The following is a 19,905-nucleotide window of genomic DNA, read 5'->3' on the forward strand; positions in this document are numbered from 1 at the left end:
TTAGGGCTAACTTACTCCTTGCCACCCACTCTGAAACGAACTGCAGCTCTTTGTTGAGTGTTGCAGTCATTTCAGTCGCTGCAGTAGCTGACGTGTATAGTGTAGAGTCATCCGCATACACATGGCTTTACTCAAAGTCAGTGGCATGTCGTTAGTAAAAATGTACTCAAGGTCCAAAAGGAATTTGGCTTCCGCTCTAGCCCGAAGACTCTTTTACAAGTAACAGTCACTGGCGAGGTCTGAAAACACTACCTGCCGCCCTAAAATGGAACATGCATTGGCCGGGAATCGAACCCGGGCCTCCCGCGTGGCAGGCGAGAATTCTACCACTGAACCACCAATGCTTTGACAGAGATTTAGAGGGGGTTCCCGCTCTCAAACAATACGAGTCGATGGAGTGACTAAACGAAAGAGAAGAATACCACTATCAGGGAACAAGGAATTTCTCAAACTCCGTTGGGCCGTTTTACCCTTCAAACTTCTTCCTCCTCATTCCAGCCTATGTTGCCAACTATGTTTCAGCGATCTGTCACTAAAGTTGCTAGATTCCATCTTACCCCCTCCCCTTGTGCTTCTCTGCCTCTGTGCGCCGTTACTGTAGCTTCTCCCACTCTCGTTTGCAGAATTTAGTGTGAAAAATGTTGCTAGATTCCATCTTACCCCCTCCCCTTGTGCTTCTCTGCCTGTGTGCGCAGTTGCTGTGACTGTTGCAGGGACTGTGAAGAGACCTCTTGTGGCTTGTCTTGTGGGGTATGTATGCGTGTCCGAGCTGTGTGCTAGTAGTTTAGACAGACAGCTCGGTGCGTTCGACATGTCAATACCTCTCATAAATAAAACTAGTGACGAAGTCAATCTCTCCTCCACTTTCAGCCAGGAGAGATTGACATGCATATTATTAACATTAGCTCTCTGTGTACATCCAAGGGCCAGCCGTGCTGCCCTGTTCTGAGCCAATTGCAATTTTCCTAAGTCATTTTTGTGGCACCTGACCACACGACTGAACAGTAGTTAAGGTGTGCGACAAAAATAGGACCTGTAGGACCTGCCTTGTTGATAGTGTTGTTAAGAAGGCAGAGCATCGCTTTATTATAGACAGACTTCTCCCCATCTTAGCTACTACTGCGTCAATATGTTTTGACTATGACAGTTTACAATCTAGGGTTACTCCAAGCAGTTTAGTCATCTCAACTTGCTCAATTTCCACATGACTTATTACAAGATTTAGTTGAGGTTTAGGGTTTAGTGAGTGTTTTGCTCCAAATACAATGCTTTTAGTTTTATAAATATTTAGGGCTAACTTACTCCTTGCCACCCACTCTGAAACGAACTGCAGCTCTTTGTTGAGTGTTGCAGTCATTTCAGTCGCTGCAGTAGCTGACGTGTATAGTGTAGAGTCATCCGCATACACATGGCTTTACTCAAAGTCAGTGGCATGTCGTTAGTAAAAATGTACTCAAGGTCCAAAAGGAATTTGGCTTCCGCTCTAGCCCGAAGACTCTTTTACAAGTAACAGTCACTGGCGAGGTCTGAAAACACTACCTGCCGCCCTAAAATGGAACATGCATTGGCCGGGAATCGAACCCGGGCCTCCCGCGTGGCAGGCGAGAATTCTACCACTGAACCACCAATGCTTTGACAGAGATTTAGAGGGGGTTCCCGCTCTCAAACAATACGAGTCGATGGAGTGACTAAACGAAAGAGAAGAATACCACTATCAGGGAACAAGGAATTTCTCAAACTCCGTTGGGCCGTTTTACCCTTCAAACTTCTTCCTCCTCATTCCAGCCTATGTTGCCAACTATGTTTCAGCGATCTGTCACTAAAGTTGCTAGATTCCATCTTACCCCCTCCCCTTGTGCTTCTCTGCCTCTGTGCGCCGTTACTGTAGCTTCTCCCACTCTCGTTTGCAGAATTTAGTGTGAAAAATGTTGCTAGATTCCATCTTACCCCCTCCCCTTGTGCTTCTCTGCCTGTGTGCGCAGTTGCTGTGACTGTTGCAGGGACTGTGAAGAGACCTCTTGTGGCTTGTCTTGTGGGGTATGTATGCGTGTCCGAGCTGTGTGCTAGTAGTTTAGACAGACAGCTCGGTGCGTTCGACATGTCAATACCTCTCATAAATAAAACTAGTGACGAAGTCAATCTCTCCTCCACTTTCAGCCAGGAGAGATTGACATGCATATTATTAACATTAGCTCTCTGTGTACATCCAAGGGCCAGCCGTGCTGCCCTGTTCTGAGCCAATTGCAATTTTCCTAAGTCATTTTTGTGGCACCTGACCACACGACTGAACAGTAGTTAAGGTGTGCGACAAAAATAGGACCTGTAGGACCTGCCTTGTTGATAGTGTTGTTAAGAAGGCAGAGCATCGCTTTATTATAGACAGACTTCTCCCCATCTTAGCTACTACTGCGTCAATATGTTTTGACTATGACAGTTTACAATCTAGGGTTACTCCAAGCAGTTTAGTCATCTCAACTTGCTCAATTTCCACATGACTTATTACAAGATTTAGTTGAGGTTTAGGGTTTAGTGAGTGTTTTGCTCCAAATACAATGCTTTTAGTTTTATAAATATTTAGGGCTAACTTACTCCTTGCCACCCACTCTGAAACGAACTGCAGCTCTTTGTTGAGTGTTGCAGTCATTTCAGTCGCTGCAGTAGCTGACGTGTATAGTGTAGAGTCATCCGCATACACATGGCTTTACTCAAAGTCAGTGGCATGTCGTTAGTAAAAATGTACTCAAGGTCCAAAAGGAATTTGGCTTCCGCTCTAGCCCGAAGACTCTTTTACAAGTAACAGTCACTGGCGAGGTCTGAAAACACTACCTGCCGCCCTAAAATGGAACATGCATTGGCCGGGAATCGAACCCGGGCCTCCCGCGTGGCAGGCGAGAATTCTACCACTGAACCACCAATGCTTTGACAGAGATTTAGAGGGGGTTCCCGCTCTCAAACAATACGAGTCGATGGAGTGACTAAACGAAAGAGAAGAATACCACTATCAGGGAACAAGGAATTTCTCAAACTCCGTTGGGCCGTTTTACCCTTCAAACTTCTTCCTCCTCATTCCAGCCTATGTTGCCAACTATGTTTCAGCGATCTGTCACTAAAGTTGCTAGATTCCATCTTACCCCCTCCCCTTGTGCTTCTCTGCCTCTGTGCGCCGTTACTGTAGCTTCTCCCACTCTCGTTTGCAGAATTTAGTGTGAAAAATGTTGCTAGATTCCATCTTACCCCCTCCCCTTGTGCTTCTCTGCCTGTGTGCGCAGTTGCTGTGACTGTTGCAGGGACTGTGAAGAGACCTCTTGTGGCTTGTCTTGTGGGGTATGTATGCGTGTCCGAGCTGTGTGCTAGTAGTTTAGACAGACTAGTAGTTTAGACTAGTAGTTTAGACAGACAGCTCGGTGCGTTCGACATGTCAATACCTCTCATAAATAAAACTAGTGACGAAGTCAATAGTCAATACTCCACTTTCAGCCAGGAGAGATTGACATGCATATTATTAACATTAGCTCTCTGTGTACATCCAAGGGCCAGCCGTGCTGCCCTGTTCTGAGCCAATTGCAATTTTCCTAAGTCATTTTTGTGGCACCTGACCACACGACTGAACAGTAGTTAAGGTGTGCGACAAAAATAGGACCTGTAGGACCTGCCTTGTTGATAGTGTTGTTAAGAAGGCAGAGCATCGCTTTATTATAGACAGACTTCTCCCCATCTTAGCTACTACTGCGTCAATATGTTTTGACTATGACAGTTTACAATCTAGGGTTACTCCAAGCAGTTTAGTCATCTCAACTTGCTCAATTTCCACATGACTTATTACAAGATTTAGTTGAGGTTTAGGGTTTAGTGAGTGTTTTGCTCCAAATACAATGCTTTTAGTTTTATAAATATTTAGGGCTAACTTACTCCTTGCCACCCACTCTGAAACGAACTGCAGCTCTTTGTTGAGTGTTGCAGTCATTTCAGTCGCTGCAGTAGCTGACGTGTATAGTGTAGAGTCATCCGCATACACATGGCTTTACTCAAAGTCAGTGGCATGTCGTTAGTAAAAATGTACTCAAGGTCCAAAAGGAATTTGGCTTCCGCTCTAGCCCGAAGACTCTTTTACAAGTAACAGTCACTGGCGAGGTCTGAAAACACTACCTGCCGCCCTAAAATGGAACATGCATTGGCCGGGAATCGAACCCGGGCCTCCCGCGTGGCAGGCGAGAATTCTACCACTGAACCACCAATGCTTTGACAGAGATTTAGAGGGGGTTCCCGCTCTCAAACAATACGAGTCGATGGAGTGACTAAACGAAAGAGAAGAATACCACTATCAGGGAACAAGGAATTTCTCAAACTCCGTTGGGCCGTTTTACCCTTCAAACTTCTTCCTCCTCATTCCAGCCTATGTTGCCAACTATGTTTCAGCGATCTGTCACTAAAGTTGCTAGATTCCATCTTACCCCCTCCCCTTGTGCTTCTCTGCCTCTGTGCGCCGTTACTGTAGCTTCTCCCACTCTCGTTTGCAGAATTTAGTGTGAAAAATGTTGCTAGATTCCATCTTACCCCCTCCCCTTGTGCTTCTCTGCCTGTGTGCGCAGTTGCTGTGACTGTTGCAGGGACTGTGAAGAGACCTCTTGTGGCTTGTCTTGTGGGGTATGTATGCGTGTCCGAGCTGTGTGCTAGTAGTTTAGACAGACTAGTAGTTTAGACTAGTAGTTTAGACAGACAGCTCGGTGCGTTCGACATGTCAATACCTCTCATAAATAAAACTAGTGACGAAGTCAATAGTCAATACTCCACTTTCAGCCAGGAGAGATTGACATGCATATTATTAACATTAGCTCTCTGTGTACATCCAAGGGCCAGCCGTGCTGCCCTGTTCTGAGCCAATTGCAATTTTCCTAAGTCATTTTTGTGGCACCTGACCACACGACTGAACAGTAGTTAAGGTGTGCGACAAAAATAGGACCTGTAGGACCTGCCTTGTTGATAGTGTTGTTAAGAAGGCAGAGCATCGCTTTATTATAGACAGACTTCTCCCCATCTTAGCTACTACTGCGTCAATATGTTTTGACTATGACAGTTTACAATCTAGGGTTACTCCAAGCAGTTTAGTCATCTCAACTTGCTCAATTTCCACATGACTTATTACAAGATTTAGTTGAGGTTTAGGGTTTAGTGAGTGTTTTGCTCCAAATACAATGCTTTTAGTTTTATAAATATTTAGGGCTAACTTACTCCTTGCCACCCACTCTGAAACGAACTGCAGCTCTTTGTTGAGTGTTGCAGTCATTTCAGTCGCTGCAGTAGCTGACGTGTATAGTGTAGAGTCATCCGCATACACATGGCTTTACTCAAAGTCAGTGGCATGTCGTTAGTAAAAATGTACTCAAGGTCCAAAAGGAATTTGGCTTCCGCTCTAGCCCGAAGACTCTTTTACAAGTAACAGTCACTGGCGAGGTCTGAAAACACTACCTGCCGCCCTAAAATGGAACATGCATTGGCCGGGAATCAAACCCGGGCCTCCCGCGTGGCAGGCGAGAATTCTACCACTGAACCACCAATGCTTTGACAGAGATTTAGAGGGGGTTCCCGCTCTCAAACAATACGAGTCGATGGAGTGACTAAACGAAAGAGAAGAATACCACTATCAGGGAACAAGGAATTTCTCAAACTCCGTTGGGCCGTTTTACCCTTCAAACTTCTTCCTCCTCATTCCAGCCTATGTTGCCAACTATGTTTCAGCGATCTGTCACTAAAGTTGCTAGATTCCATCTTACCCCCTCCCCTTGTGCTTCTCTGCCTCTGTGCGCCGTTACTGTAGCTTCTCCCACTCTCGTTTGCAGAATTTAGTGTGAAAAATGTTGCTAGATTCCATCTTACCCCCTCCCCTTGTGCTTCTCTGCCTGTGTGCGCAGTTGCTGTGACTGTTGCAGGGACTGTGAAGAGACCTCTTGTGGCTTGTCTTGTGGGGTATGTATGCGTGTCCGAGCTGTGTGCTAGTAGTTTAGACAGACAGCTCGGTGCGTTCGACATGTCAATACCTCTCATAAATAAAACTAGTGACGAAGTCAATCTCTCCTCCACTTTCAGCCAGGAGAGATTGACATGCATATTATTAACATTAGCTCTCTGTGTACATCCAAGGGCCAGCCGTGCTGCCCTGTTCTGAGCCAATTGCAATTTTCCTAAGTCATTTTTGTGGCACCTGACCACACGACTGAACAGTAGTTAAGGTGTGCGACAAAAATAGGACCTGTAGGACCTGCCTTGTTGATAGTGTTGTTAAGAAGGCAGAGCATCGCTTTATTATAGACAGACTTCTCCCCATCTTAGCTACTACTGCGTCAATATGTTTTGACTATGACAGTTTACAATCTAGGGTTACTCCAAGCAGTTTAGTCATCTCAACTTGCTCAATTTCCACATGACTTATTACAAGATTTAGTTGAGGTTTAGGGTTTAGTGAGTGTTTTGCTCCAAATACAATGCTTTTAGTTTTATAAATATTTAGGGCTAACTTACTCCTTGCCACCCACTCTGAAACGAACTGCAGCTCTTTGTTGAGTGTTGCAGTCATTTCAGTCGCTGCAGTAGCTGACGTGTATAGTGTAGAGTCATCCGCATACACATGGCTTTACTCAAAGTCAGTGGCATGTCGTTAGTAAAAATGTACTCAAGGTCCAAAAGGAATTTGGCTTCCGCTCTAGCCCGAAGACTCTTTTACAAGTAACAGTCACTGGCGAGGTCTGAAAACACTACCTGCCGCCCTAAAATGGAACATGCATTGGCCGGGAATCGAACCCGGGCCTCCCGCGTGGCAGGCGAGAATTCTACCACTGAACCACCAATGCTTTGACAGAGATTTAGAGGGGGTTCCCGCTCTCAAACAATACGAGTCGATGGAGTGACTAAACGAAAGAGAAGAATACCACTATCAGGGAACAAGGAATTTCTCAAACTCCGTTGGGCCGTTTTACCCTTCAAACTTCTTCCTCCTCATTCCAGCCTATGTTGCCAACTATGTTTCAGCGATCTGTCACTAAAGTTGCTAGATTCCATCTTACCCCCTCCCCTTGTGCTTCTCTGCCTCTGTGCGCCGTTACTGTAGCTTCTCCCACTCTCGTTTGCAGAATTTAGTGTGAAAAATGTTGCTAGATTCCATCTTACCCCCTCCCCTTGTGCTTCTCTGCCTGTGTGCGCAGTTGCTGTGACTGTTGCAGGGACTGTGAAGAGACCTCTTGTGGCTTGTCTTGTGGGGTATGTATGCGTGTCCGAGCTGTGTGCTAGTAGTTTAGACAGACTAGTAGTTTAGACTAGTAGTTTAGACAGACAGCTCGGTGCGTTCGACATGTCAATACCTCTCATAAATAAAACTAGTGACGAAGTCAATAGTCAATACTCCACTTTCAGCCAGGAGAGATTGACATGCATATTATTAACATTAGCTCTCTGTGTACATCCAAGGGCCAGCCGTGCTGCCCTGTTCTGAGCCAATTGCAATTTTCCTAAGTCATTTTTGTGGCACCTGACCACACGACTGAACAGTAGTTAAGGTGTGCGACAAAAATAGGACCTGTAGGACCTGCCTTGTTGATAGTGTTGTTAAGAAGGCAGAGCATCGCTTTATTATAGACAGACTTCTCCCCATCTTAGCTACTACTGCGTCAATATGTTTTGACTATGACAGTTTACAATCTAGGGTTACTCCAAGCAGTTTAGTCATCTCAACTTGCTCAATTTCCACATGACTTATTACAAGATTTAGTTGAGGTTTAGGGTTTAGTGAGTGTTTTGCTCCAAATACAATGCTTTTAGTTTTATAAATATTTAGGGCTAACTTACTCCTTGCCACCCACTCTGAAACGAACTGCAGCTCTTTGTTGAGTGTTGCAGTCATTTCAGTCGCTGCAGTAGCTGACGTGTATAGTGTAGAGTCATCCGCATACACATGGCTTTACTCAAAGTCAGTGGCATGTCGTTAGTAAAAATGTACTCAAGGTCCAAAAGGAATTTGGCTTCCGCTCTAGCCCGAAGACTCTTTTACAAGTAACAGTCACTGGCGAGGTCTGAAAACACTACCTGCCGCCCTAAAATGGAACATGCATTGGCCGGGAATCGAACCCGGGCCTCCCGCGTGGCAGGCGAGAATTCTACCACTGAACCACCAATGCTTTGACAGAGATTTAGAGGGGGTTCCCGCTCTCAAACAATACGAGTCGATGGAGTGACTAAACGAAAGAGAAGAATACCACTATCAGGGAACAAGGAATTTCTCAAACTCCGTTGGGCCGTTTTACCCTTCAAACTTCTTCCTCCTCATTCCAGCCTATGTTGCCAACTATGTTTCAGCGATCTGTCACTAAAGTTGCTAGATTCCATCTTACCCCCTCCCCTTGTGCTTCTCTGCCTCTGTGCGCCGTTACTGTAGCTTCTCCCACTCTCGTTTGCAGAATTTAGTGTGAAAAATGTTGCTAGATTCCATCTTACCCCCTCCCCTTGTGCTTCTCTGCCTGTGTGCGCAGTTGCTGTGACTGTTGCAGGGACTGTGAAGAGACCTCTTGTGGCTTGTCTTGTGGGGTATGTATGCGTGTCCGAGCTGTGTGCTAGTAGTTTAGACAGACTAGTAGTTTAGACTAGTAGTTTAGACAGACAGCTCGGTGCGTTCGACATGTCAATACCTCTCATAAATAAAACTAGTGACGAAGTCAATAGTCAATACTCCACTTTCAGCCAGGAGAGATTGACATGCATATTATTAACATTAGCTCTCTGTGTACATCCAAGGGCCAGCCGTGCTGCCCTGTTCTGAGCCAATTGCAATTTTCCTAAGTCATTTTTGTGGCACCTGACCACACGACTGAACAGTAGTTAAGGTGTGCGACAAAAATAGGACCTGTAGGACCTGCCTTGTTGATAGTGTTGTTAAGAAGGCAGAGCATCGCTTTATTATAGACAGACTTCTCCCCATCTTAGCTACTACTGCGTCAATATGTTTTGACTATGACAGTTTACAATCTAGGGTTACTCCAAGCAGTTTAGTCATCTCAACTTGCTCAATTTCCACATGACTTATTACAAGATTTAGTTGAGGTTTAGGGTTTAGTGAGTGTTTTGCTCCAAATACAATGCTTTTAGTTTTATAAATATTTAGGGCTAACTTACTCCTTGCCACCCACTCTGAAACGAACTGCAGCTCTTTGTTGAGTGTTGCAGTCATTTCAGTCGCTGCAGTAGCTGACGTGTATAGTGTAGAGTCATCCGCATACACATGGCTTTACTCAAAGTCAGTGGCATGTCGTTAGTAAAAATGTACTCAAGGTCCAAAAGGAATTTGGCTTCCACTCTAGCCCGAAGACTCTTTTACAAGTAACAGTCACTGGCGAGGTCTGAAAACACTACCTGCCGCCCTAAAATGGAACATGCATTGGCCGGGAATCGAACCCGGGCCTCCCGCGTGGCAGGCGAGAATTCTACCACTGAACCACCAATGCTTTGACAGAGATTTAGAGGGGGTTCCCGCTCTCAAACAATACGAGTCGATGGAGTGACTAAACGAAAGAGAAGAATACCACTATCAGGGAACAAGGAATTTCTCAAACTCCGTTGGGCCGTTTTACCCTTCAAACTTCTTCCTCCTCATTCCAGCCTATGTTGCCAACTATGTTTCAGCGATCTGTCACTAAAGTTGCTAGATTCCATCTTACCCCCTCCCCTTGTGCTTCTCTGCCTCTGTGCGCCGTTACTGTAGCTTCTCCCACTCTCGTTTGCAGAATTTAGTGTGAAAAATGTTGCTAGATTCCATCTTACCCCCTCCCCTTGTGCTTCTCTGCCTGTGTGCGCAGTTGCTGTGACTGTTGCAGGGACTGTGAAGAGACCTCTTGTGGCTTGTCTTGTGGGGTATGTATGCGTGTCCGAGCTGTGTGCTAGTAGTTTAGACAGACTAGTAGTTTAGACTAGTAGTTTAGACAGACAGCTCGGTGCGTTCGACATGTCAATACCTCTCATAAATAAAACTAGTGACGAAGTCAATAGTCAATACTCCACTTTCAGCCAGGAGAGATTGACATGCATATTATTAACATTAGCTCTCTGTGTACATCCAAGGGCCAGCCGTGCTGCCCTGTTCTGAGCCAATTGCAATTTTCCTAAGTCATTTTTGTGGCACCTGACCACACGACTGAACAGTAGTTAAGGTGTGCGACAAAAATAGGACCTGTAGGACCTGCCTTGTTGATAGTGTTGTTAAGAAGGCAGAGCATCGCTTTATTATAGACAGACTTCTCCCCATCTTAGCTACTACTGCGTCAATATGTTTTGACTATGACAGTTTACAATCTAGGGTTACTCCAAGCAGTTTAGTCATCTCAACTTGCTCAATTTCCACATGACTTATTACAAGATTTAGTTGAGGTTTAGGGTTTAGTGAGTGTTTTGCTCCAAATACAATGCTTTTAGTTTTATAAATATTTAGGGCTAACTTACTCCTTGCCACCCACTCTGAAACGAACTGCAGCTCTTTGTTGAGTGTTGCAGTCATTTCAGTCGCTGCAGTAGCTGACGTGTATAGTGTAGAGTCATCCGCATACACATGGCTTTACTCAAAGTCAGTGGCATGTCGTTAGTAAAAATGTACTCAAGGTCCAAAAGGAATTTGGCTTCCACTCTAGCCCGAAGACTCTTTTACAAGTAACAGTCACTGGCGAGGTCTGAAAACACTACCTGCCGCCCTAAAATGGAACATGCATTGGCCGGGAATCGAACCCGGGCCTCCCGCGTGGCAGGCGAGAATTCTACCACTGAACCACCAATGCTTTGACAGAGATTTAGAGGGGGTTCCCGCTCTCAAACAATACGAGTCGATGGAGTGACTAAACGAAAGAGAAGAATACCACTATCAGGGAACAAGGAATTTCTCAAACTCCGTTGGGCCGTTTTACCCTTCAAACTTCTTCCTCCTCATTCCAGCCTATGTTGCCAACTATGTTTCAGCGATCTGTCACTAAAGTTGCTAGATTCCATCTTACCCCCTCCCCTTGTGCTTCTCTGCCTCTGTGCGCCGTTACTGTAGCTTCTCCCACTCTCGTTTGCAGAATTTAGTGTGAAAAATGTTGCTAGATTCCATCTTACCCCCTCCCCTTGTGCTTCTCTGCCTGTGTGCGCAGTTGCTGTGACTGTTGCAGGGACTGTGAAGAGACCTCTTGTGGCTTGTCTTGTGGGGTATGTATGCGTGTCCGAGCTGTGTGCTAGTAGTTTAGACAGACTAGTAGTTTAGACTAGTAGTTTAGACAGACAGCTCGGTGCGTTCGACATGTCAATACCTCTCATAAATAAAACTAGTGACGAAGTCAATAGTCAATACTCCACTTTCAGCCAGGAGAGATTGACATGCATATTATTAACATTAGCTCTCTGTGTACATCCAAGGGCCAGCCGTGCTGCCCTGTTCTGAGCCAATTGCAATTTTCCTAAGTCATTTTTGTGGCACCTGACCACACGACTGAACAGTAGTTAAGGTGTGCGACAAAAATAGGACCTGTAGGACCTGCCTTGTTGATAGTGTTGTTAAGAAGGCAGAGCATCGCTTTATTATAGACAGACTTCTCCCCATCTTAGCTACTACTGCGTCAATATGTTTTGACTATGACAGTTTACAATCTAGGGTTACTCCAAGCAGTTTAGTCATCTCAACTTGCTCAATTTCCACATGACTTATTACAAGATTTAGTTGAGGTTTAGGGTTTAGTGAGTGTTTTGCTCCAAATACAATGCTTTTAGTTTTATAAATATTTAGGGCTAACTTACTCCTTGCCACCCACTCTGAAACGAACTGCAGCTCTTTGTTGAGTGTTGCAGTCATTTCAGTCGCTGCAGTAGCTGACGTGTATAGTGTAGAGTCATCCGCATACACATGGCTTTACTCAAAGTCAGTGGCATGTCGTTAGTAAAAATGTACTCAAGGTCCAAAAGGAATTTGGCTTCCGCTCTAGCCCGAAGACTCTTTTACAAGTAACAGTCACTGGCGAGGTCTGAAAACACTACCTGCCGCCCTAAAATGGAACATGCATTGGCCGGGAATCGAACCCGGGCCTCCCGCGTGGCAGGCGAGAATTCTACCACTGAACCACCAATGCTTTGACAGAGATTTAGAGGGGGTTCCCGCTCTCAAACAATACGAGTCGATGGAGTGACTAAACGAAAGAGAAGAATACCACTATCAGGGAACAAGGAATTTCTCAAACTCCGTTGGGCCGTTTTACCCTTCAAACTTCTTCCTCCTCATTCCAGCCTATGTTGCCAACTATGTTTCAGCGATCTGTCACTAAAGTTGCTAGATTCCATCTTACCCCCTCCCCTTGTGCTTCTCTGCCTCTGTGCGCCGTTACTGTAGCTTCTCCCACTCTCGTTTGCAGAATTTAGTGTGAAAAATGTTGCTAGATTCCATCTTACCCCCTCCCCTTGTGCTTCTCTGCCTGTGTGCGCAGTTGCTGTGACTGTTGCAGGGACTGTGAAGAGACCTCTTGTGGCTTGTCTTGTGGGGTATGTATGCGTGTCCGAGCTGTGTGCTAGTAGTTTAGACAGACAGCTCGGTGCGTTCGACATGTCAATACCTCTCATAAATAAAACTAGTGACGAAGTCAATCTCTCCTCCACTTTCAGCCAGGAGAGATTGACATGCATATTATTAACATTAGCTCTCTGTGTACATCCAAGGGCCAGCCGTGCTGCCCTGTTCTGAGCCAATTGCAATTTTCCTAAGTCATTTTTGTGGCACCTGACCACACGACTGAACAGTAGTTAAGGTGTGCGACAAAAATAGGACCTGTAGGACCTGCCTTGTTGATAGTGTTGTTAAGAAGGCAGAGCATCGCTTTATTATAGACAGACTTCTCCCCATCTTAGCTACTACTGCGTCAATATGTTTTGACTATGACAGTTTACAATCTAGGGTTACTCCAAGCAGTTTAGTCATCTCAACTTGCTCAATTTCCACATGACTTATTACAAGATTTAGTTGAGGTTTAGGGTTTAGTGAGTGTTTTGCTCCAAATACAATGCTTTTAGTTTTATAAATATTTAGGGCTAACTTACTCCTTGCCACCCACTCTGAAACGAACTGCAGCTCTTTGTTGAGTGTTGCAGTCATTTCAGTCGCTGCAGTAGCTGACGTGTATAGTGTAGAGTCATCCGCATACACACGGCTTTACTCAAAGTCAGTGGCATGTCGTTAGTAAAAATGTACTCAAGGTCCAAAAGGAATTTGGCTTCCGCTCTAGCCCGAAGACTCTTTTACAAGTAACAGTCACTGGCGAGGTCTGAAAACACTACCTGCCGCCCTAAAATGGAACATGCATTGGCCGGGAATCGAACCCGGGCCTCCCGCGTGGCAGGCGAGAATTCTACCACTGAACCACCAATGCTTTGACAGAGATTTAGAGGGGGTTCCCGCTCTCAAACAATACGAGTCGATGGAGTGACTAAACGAAAGAGAAGAATACCACTATCAGGGAACAAGGAATTTCTCAAACTCCGTTGGGCCGTTTTACCCTTCAAACTTCTTCCTCCTCATTCCAGCCTATGTTGCCAACTATGTTTCAGCGATCTGTCACTAAAGTTGCTAGATTCCATCTTACCCCCTCCCCTTGTGCTTCTCTGCCTCTGTGCGCCGTTACTGTAGCTTCTCCCACTCTCGTTTGCAGAATTTAGTGTGAAAAATGTTGCTAGATTCCATCTTACCCCCTCCCCTTGTGCTTCTCTGCCTGTGTGCGCAGTTGCTGTGACTGTTGCAGGGACTGTGAAGAGACCTCTTGTGGCTTGTCTTGTGGGGTATGTATGCGTGTCCGAGCTGTGTGCTAGTAGTTTAGACAGACAGCTCGGTGCGTTCGACATGTCAATACCTCTCATAAATAAAACTAGTGACGAAGTCAATCTCTCCTCCACTTTCAGCCAGGAGAGATTGACATGCATATTATTAACATTAGCTCTCTGTGTACATCCAAGGGCCAGCCGTGCTGCCCTGTTCTGAGCCAATTGCAATTTTCCTAAGTCATTTTTGTGGCACCTGACCACACGACTGAACAGTAGTTAAGGTGTGCGACAAAAATAGGACCTGTAGGACCTGCCTTGTTGATAGTGTTGTTAAGAAGGCAGAGCATCGCTTTATTATAGACAGACTTCTCCCCATCTTAGCTACTACTGCGTCAATATGTTTTGACTATGACAGTTTACAATCTAGGGTTACTCCAAGCAGTTTAGTCATCTCAACTTGCTCAATTTCCACATGACTTATTACAAGATTTAGTTGAGGTTTAGGGTTTAGTGAGTGTTTTGCTCCAAATACAATGCTTTTAGTTTTATAAATATTTAGGGCTAACTTACTCCTTGCCACCCACTCTGAAACGAACTGCAGCTCTTTGTTGAGTGTTGCAGTCATTTCAGTCGCTGCAGTAGCTGACGTGTATAGTGTAGAGTCATCCGCATACACATGGCTTTACTCAAAGTCAGTGGCATGTCGTTAGTAAAAATGTACTCAAGGTCCAAAAGGAATTTGGCTTCCGCTCTAGCCCGAAGACTCTTTTACAAGTAACAGTCACTGGCGAGGTCTGAAAACACTACCTGCCGCCCTAAAATGGAACATGCATTGGCCGGGAATCGAACCCGGGCCTCCCGCGTGGCAGGCGAGAATTCTACCACTGAACCACCAATGCTTTGACAGAGATTTAGAGGGGGTTCCCGCTCTCAAACAATACGAGTCGATGGAGTGACTAAACGAAAGAGAAGAATACCACTATCAGGGAACAAGGAATTTCTCAAACTCCGTTGGGCCGTTTTACCCTTCAAACTTCTTCCTCCTCATTCCAGCCTATGTTGCCAACTATGTTTCAGCGATCTGTCACTAAAGTTGCTAGATTCCATCTTACCCCCTCCCCTTGTGCTTCTCTGCCTCTGTGCGCCGTTACTGTAGCTTCTCCCACTCTCGTTTGCAGAATTTAGTGTGAAAAATGTTGCTAGATTCCATCTTACCCCCTCCCCTTGTGCTTCTCTGCCTGTGTGCGCAGTTGCTGTGACTGTTGCAGGGACTGTGAAGAGACCTCTTGTGGCTTGTCTTGTGGGGTATGTATGCGTGTCCGAGCTGTGTGCTAGTAGTTTAGACAGACAGCTCGGTGCGTTCGACATGTCAATACCTCTCATAAATAAAACTAGTGACGAAGTCAATCTCTCCTCCACTTTCAGCCAGGAGAGATTGACATGCATATTATTAACATTAGCTCTCTGTGTACATCCAAGGGCCAGCCGTGCTGCCCTGTTCTGAGCCAATTGCAATTTTCCTAAGTCATTTTTGTGGCACCTGACCACACGACTGAACAGTAGTTAAGGTGTGCGACAAAAATAGGACCTGTAGGACCTGCCTTGTTGATAGTGTTGTTAAGAAGGCAGAGCATCGCTTTATTATAGACAGACTTCTCCCCATCTTAGCTACTACTGCGTCAATATGTTTTGACTATGACAGTTTACAATCTAGGGTTACTCCAAGCAGTTTAGTCATCTCAACTTGCTCAATTTCCACATGACTTATTACAAGATTTAGTTGAGGTTTAGGGTTTAGTGAGTGTTTTGCTCCAAATACAATGCTTTTAGTTTTATAAATATTTAGGGCTAACTTACTCCTTGCCACCCACTCTGAAACGAACTGCAGCTCTTTGTTGAGTGTTGCAGTCATTTCAGTCGCTGCAGTAGCTGACGTGTATAGTGTAGAGTCATCCGCATACACATGGCTTTACTCAAAGTCAGTGGCATGTCGTTAGTAAAAATGTACTCAAGGTCCAAAAGGAATTTGGCTTCCGCTCTAGCCCGAAGACTCTTTTACAAGTAACAGTCACTGGCGAGGTCTGAAAACACTACCTGCCGCCCTAAAATGGAACATGCATTGGCCGGGAATCGAACCCGGGCCTCCCGCGTGGCAGGCGAGAATTCTACCACTGAACCACCAATGCTTTGACAGAGATTTAGAGGGGGTTCCCGCTCTCAAACAATACGAGTCGATGGAGTGACTAAACGAAAGAGAAGAATACCACTATCAGGGAACAAGGAATTTCTCAAACTCCGTTGGGCCGTTTTACCCTTCAAACTTCTTCCTCCTCATTCCAGCCTATGTTGCCAACTATGTTTCAGCGATCTGTCACTAAAGTTGCTAGATTCCATCTTACCCCCTCCCCTTGTGCTTCTCTGCCTCTGTGCGCCGTTACTGTAGCTTCTCCCACTCTCGTTTGCAGAATTTAGTGTGAAAAATGTTGCTAGATTCCATCTTACCCCCTCCCCTTGTGCTTCTCTGCCTGTGTGCGCAGTTGCTGTGACTGTTGCAGGGACTGTGAAGAGACCTCTTGTGGCTTGTCTTGTGGGGTATGTATGCGTGTCCGAGCTGTGTGCTAGTAGTTTAGACAGACAGCTCGGTGCGTTCGACATGTCAATACCTCTCATAAATAAAACTAGTGACGAAGTCAATCTCTCCTCCACTTTCAGCCAGGAGAGATTGACATGCATATTATTAACATTAGCTCTCTGTGTACATCCAAGGGCCAGCCGTGCTGCCCTGTTCTGAGCCAATTGCAATTTTCCTAAGTCATTTTTGTGGCACCTGACCACACGACTGAACAGTAGTTAAGGTGTGCGACAAAAATAGGACCTGTAGGACCTGCCTTGTTGATAGTGTTGTTAAGAAGGCAGAGCATCGCTTTATTATAGACAGACTTCTCCCCATCTTAGCTACTACTGCGTCAATATGTTTTGACTATGACAGTTTACAATCTAGGGTTACTCCAAGCAGTTTAGTCATCTCAACTTGCTCAATTTCCACATGACTTATTACAAGATTTAGTTGAGGTTTAGGGTTTAGTGAGTGTTTTGCTCCAAATACAATGCTTTTAGTTTTATAAATATTTAGGGCTAACTTACTCCTTGCCACCCACTCTGAAACGAACTGCAGCTCTTTGTTGAGTGTTGCAGTCATTTCAGTCGCTGCAGTAGCTGACGTGTATAGTGTAGAGTCATCCGCATACACATGGCTTTACTCAAAGTCAGTGGCATGTCGTTAGTAAAAATGTACTCAAGGTCCAAAAGGAATTTGGCTTCCGCTCTAGCCCGAAGACTCTTTTACAAGTAACAGTCACTGGCGAGGTCTGAAAACACTACCTGCCGCCCTAAAATGGAACATGCATTGGCCGGGAATCGAACCCGGGCCTCCCGCGTGGCAGGCGAGAATTCTACCACTGAACCACCAATGCTTTGACAGAGATTTAGAGGGGGTTCCCGCTCTCAAACAATACGAGTCGATGGAGTGACTAAACGAAAGAGAAGAATACCACTATCAGGGAACAAGGAATTTCTCAAACTCCGTTGGGCCGTTTTACCCTTCAAACTTCTTCCTCCTCATTCCAGCCTATGTTGCCAACTATGTTTCAGCGATCTGTCACTAAAGTTGCTAGATTCCATCTTACCCCCTCCCCTTGTGCTTCTCTGCCTCTGTGCGCCGTTACTGTAGCTTCTCCCACTCTCGTTTGCAGAATTTAGTGTGAAAAATGTTGCTAGATTCCATCTTACCCCCTCCCCTTGTGCTTCTCTGCCTGTGTGCGCAGTTGCTGTGACTGTTGCAGGGACTGTGAAGAGACCTCTTGTGGCTTGTCTTGTGGGGTATGTATGCGTGTCCGAGCTGTGTGCTAGTAGTTTAGACAGACAGCTCGGTGCGTTCGACATGTCAATACCTCTCATAAATAAAACTAGTGACGAAGTCAATCTCTCCTCCACTTTCAGCCAGGAGAGATTGACATGCATATTATTAACATTAGCTCTCTGTGTACATCCAAGGGCCAGCCGTGCTGCCCTGTTCTGAGCCAATTGCAATTTTCCTAAGTCATTTTTGTGGCACCTGACCACACGACTGAACAGTAGTTAAGGTGTGCGACAAAAATAGGACCTGTAGGACCTGCCTTGTTGATAGTGTTGTTAAGAAGGCAGAGCATCGCTTTATTATAGACAGACTTCTCCCCATCTTAGCTACTACTGCGTCAATATGTTTTGACTATGACAGTTTACAATCTAGGGTTACTCCAAGCAGTTTAGTCATCTCAACTTGCTCAATTTCCACATGACTTATTACAAGATTTAGTTGAGGTTTAGGGTTTAGTGAGTGTTTTGCTCCAAATACAATGCTTTTAGTTTTATAAATATTTAGGGCTAACTTACTCCTTGCCACCCACTCTGAAACGAACTGCAGCTCTTTGTTGAGTGTTGCAGTCATTTCAGTCGCTGCAGTAGCTGACGTGTATAGTGTAGAGTCATCCGCATACACATGGCTTTACTCAAAGTCAGTGGCATGTCGTTAGTAAAAATGTACTCAAGGTCCAAAAGGAATTTGGCTTCCGCTCTAGCCCGAAGACTCTTTTACAAGTAACAGTCACTGGCGAGGTCTGAAAACACTACCTGCCGCCCTAAAATGGAACATGCATTGGCCGGGAATCGAACCCGGGCCTCCCGCGTGGCAGGCGAGAATTCTACCACTGAACCACCAATGCTTTGACAGAGATTTAGAGGGGGTTCCCGCTCTCAAACAATACGAGTCGATGGAGTGACTAAACGAAAGAGAAGAATACCACTATCAGGGAACAAGGAATTTCTCAAACTCCGTTGGGCCGTTTTACCCTTCAAACTTCTTCCTCCTCATTCCAGCCTATGTTGCCAACTATGTTTCAGCGATCTGTCACTAAAGTTGCTAGATTCCATCTTACCCCCTCCCCTTGTGCTTCTCTGCCTCTGTGCGCCGTTACTGTAGCTTCTCCCACTCTCGTTTGCAGAATTTAGTGTGAAAAATGTTGCTAGATTCCATCTTACCCCCTCCCCTTGTGCTTCTCTGCCTGTGTGCGCAGTTGCTGTGACTGTTGCAGGGACTGTGAAGAGACCTCTTGTGGCTTGTCTTGTGGGGTATGTATGCGTGTCCGAGCTGTGTGCTAGTAGTTTAGACAGACAGCTCGGTGCGTTCGACATGTCAATACCTCTCATAAATAAAACTAGTGACGAAGTCAATCTCTCCTCCACTTTCAGCCAGGAGAGATTGACATGCATATTATTAACATTAGCTCTCTGTGTACATCCAAGGGCCAGCCGTGCTGCCCTGTTCTGAGCCAATTGCAATTTTCCTAAGTCATTTTTGTGGCACCTGACCACACGACTGAACAGTAGTTAAGGTGTGCGACAAAAATAGGACCTGTAGGACCTGCCTTGTTGATAGTGTTGTTAAGAAGGCAGAGCATCGCTTTATTATAGACAGACTTCTCCCCATCTTAGCTACTACTGCGTCAATATGTTTTGACTATGACAGTTTACAATCTAGGGTTACTCCAAGCAGTTTAGTCATCTCAACTTGCTCAATTTCCACATGACTTATTACAAGATTTAGTTGAGGTTTAGGGTTTAGTGAGTGTTTTGCTCCAAATACAATGCTTTTAGTTTTATAAATATTTAGGGCTAACTTACTCCTTGCCACCCACTCTGAAACGAACTGCAGCTCTTTGTTGAGTGTTGCAGTCATTTCAGTCGCTGCAGTAGCTGACGTGTATAGTGTAGAGTCATCCGCATACACATGGCTTTACTCAAAGTCAGTGGCATGTCGTTAGTAAAAATGTACTCAAGGTCCAAAAGGAATTTGGCTTCCGCTCTAGCCCGAAGACTCTTTTACAAGTAACAGTCACTGGCGAGGTCTGAAAACACTACCTGCCGCCCTAAAATGGAACATGCATTGGCCGGGAATCGAACCCGGGCCTCCCGCGTGGCAGGCGAGAATTCTACCACTGAACCACCAATGCTTTGACAGAGATTTAGAGGGGGTTCCCGCTCTCAAACAATACGAGTCGATGGAGTGAC

At 45.4% G+C, this 19,905-nt stretch overlaps 16 non-coding genes across 16 annotated transcripts; all 16 read right to left on the reverse strand.

The window, feature by feature from the left end:
• Window positions 1-273: 273 nt before the first annotated feature.
• Window positions 274-344, reverse strand: trnag-gcc (transfer RNA glycine (anticodon GCC)). Its single transcript has one exon. It is a non-coding gene; the product is annotated as a tRNA-Gly (tRNA).
• A 1,216-nt stretch (window positions 345-1,560) lies between these two features.
• On the reverse strand, window positions 1,561-1,631 carry trnag-gcc (transfer RNA glycine (anticodon GCC)). Its single transcript has one exon. It is a non-coding gene; the product is annotated as a tRNA-Gly (tRNA).
• Window positions 1,632-2,847: 1,216 nt separating this feature from the next.
• On the reverse strand, window positions 2,848-2,918 carry trnag-gcc (transfer RNA glycine (anticodon GCC)). Its single transcript has one exon. It is a non-coding gene; the product is annotated as a tRNA-Gly (tRNA).
• Window positions 2,919-4,167: 1,249 nt separating this feature from the next.
• trnag-gcc (transfer RNA glycine (anticodon GCC)) lies at window positions 4,168-4,238 on the reverse strand. The gene has a single exon. It is a non-coding gene; the product is annotated as a tRNA-Gly (tRNA).
• A 1,249-nt stretch (window positions 4,239-5,487) lies between these two features.
• Window positions 5,488-5,558, reverse strand: trnag-gcc (transfer RNA glycine (anticodon GCC)). The gene has a single exon. It is a non-coding gene; the product is annotated as a tRNA-Gly (tRNA).
• Window positions 5,559-6,774: 1,216 nt separating this feature from the next.
• On the reverse strand, window positions 6,775-6,845 carry trnag-gcc (transfer RNA glycine (anticodon GCC)). The gene has a single exon. It is a non-coding gene; the product is annotated as a tRNA-Gly (tRNA).
• A 1,249-nt stretch (window positions 6,846-8,094) lies between these two features.
• Window positions 8,095-8,165, reverse strand: trnag-gcc (transfer RNA glycine (anticodon GCC)). The gene has a single exon. It is a non-coding gene; the product is annotated as a tRNA-Gly (tRNA).
• Window positions 8,166-9,414: 1,249 nt separating this feature from the next.
• On the reverse strand, window positions 9,415-9,485 carry trnag-gcc (transfer RNA glycine (anticodon GCC)). Its single transcript has one exon. It is a non-coding gene; the product is annotated as a tRNA-Gly (tRNA).
• A 1,249-nt stretch (window positions 9,486-10,734) lies between these two features.
• Window positions 10,735-10,805, reverse strand: trnag-gcc (transfer RNA glycine (anticodon GCC)). Its single transcript has one exon. It is a non-coding gene; the product is annotated as a tRNA-Gly (tRNA).
• A 1,249-nt stretch (window positions 10,806-12,054) lies between these two features.
• On the reverse strand, window positions 12,055-12,125 carry trnag-gcc (transfer RNA glycine (anticodon GCC)). The gene has a single exon. It is a non-coding gene; the product is annotated as a tRNA-Gly (tRNA).
• A 1,216-nt stretch (window positions 12,126-13,341) lies between these two features.
• On the reverse strand, window positions 13,342-13,412 carry trnag-gcc (transfer RNA glycine (anticodon GCC)). The gene has a single exon. It is a non-coding gene; the product is annotated as a tRNA-Gly (tRNA).
• A 1,216-nt stretch (window positions 13,413-14,628) lies between these two features.
• Window positions 14,629-14,699, reverse strand: trnag-gcc (transfer RNA glycine (anticodon GCC)). Its single transcript has one exon. It is a non-coding gene; the product is annotated as a tRNA-Gly (tRNA).
• A 1,216-nt stretch (window positions 14,700-15,915) lies between these two features.
• Window positions 15,916-15,986, reverse strand: trnag-gcc (transfer RNA glycine (anticodon GCC)). Its single transcript has one exon. It is a non-coding gene; the product is annotated as a tRNA-Gly (tRNA).
• Window positions 15,987-17,202: 1,216 nt separating this feature from the next.
• Window positions 17,203-17,273, reverse strand: trnag-gcc (transfer RNA glycine (anticodon GCC)). Its single transcript has one exon. It is a non-coding gene; the product is annotated as a tRNA-Gly (tRNA).
• A 1,216-nt stretch (window positions 17,274-18,489) lies between these two features.
• On the reverse strand, window positions 18,490-18,560 carry trnag-gcc (transfer RNA glycine (anticodon GCC)). The gene has a single exon. It is a non-coding gene; the product is annotated as a tRNA-Gly (tRNA).
• Window positions 18,561-19,776: 1,216 nt separating this feature from the next.
• On the reverse strand, window positions 19,777-19,847 carry trnag-gcc (transfer RNA glycine (anticodon GCC)). The gene has a single exon. It is a non-coding gene; the product is annotated as a tRNA-Gly (tRNA).
• Between the last annotated feature and the right edge of the window lie 58 nt (window positions 19,848-19,905).

Source organism: Salvelinus alpinus, chromosome 9 (assembly GCF_045679555.1).
Source record: "Salvelinus alpinus chromosome 9, SLU_Salpinus.1, whole genome shotgun sequence".
Lineage (NCBI taxonomy): Eukaryota > Metazoa > Chordata > Actinopteri > Salmoniformes > Salmonidae > Salvelinus > Salvelinus alpinus.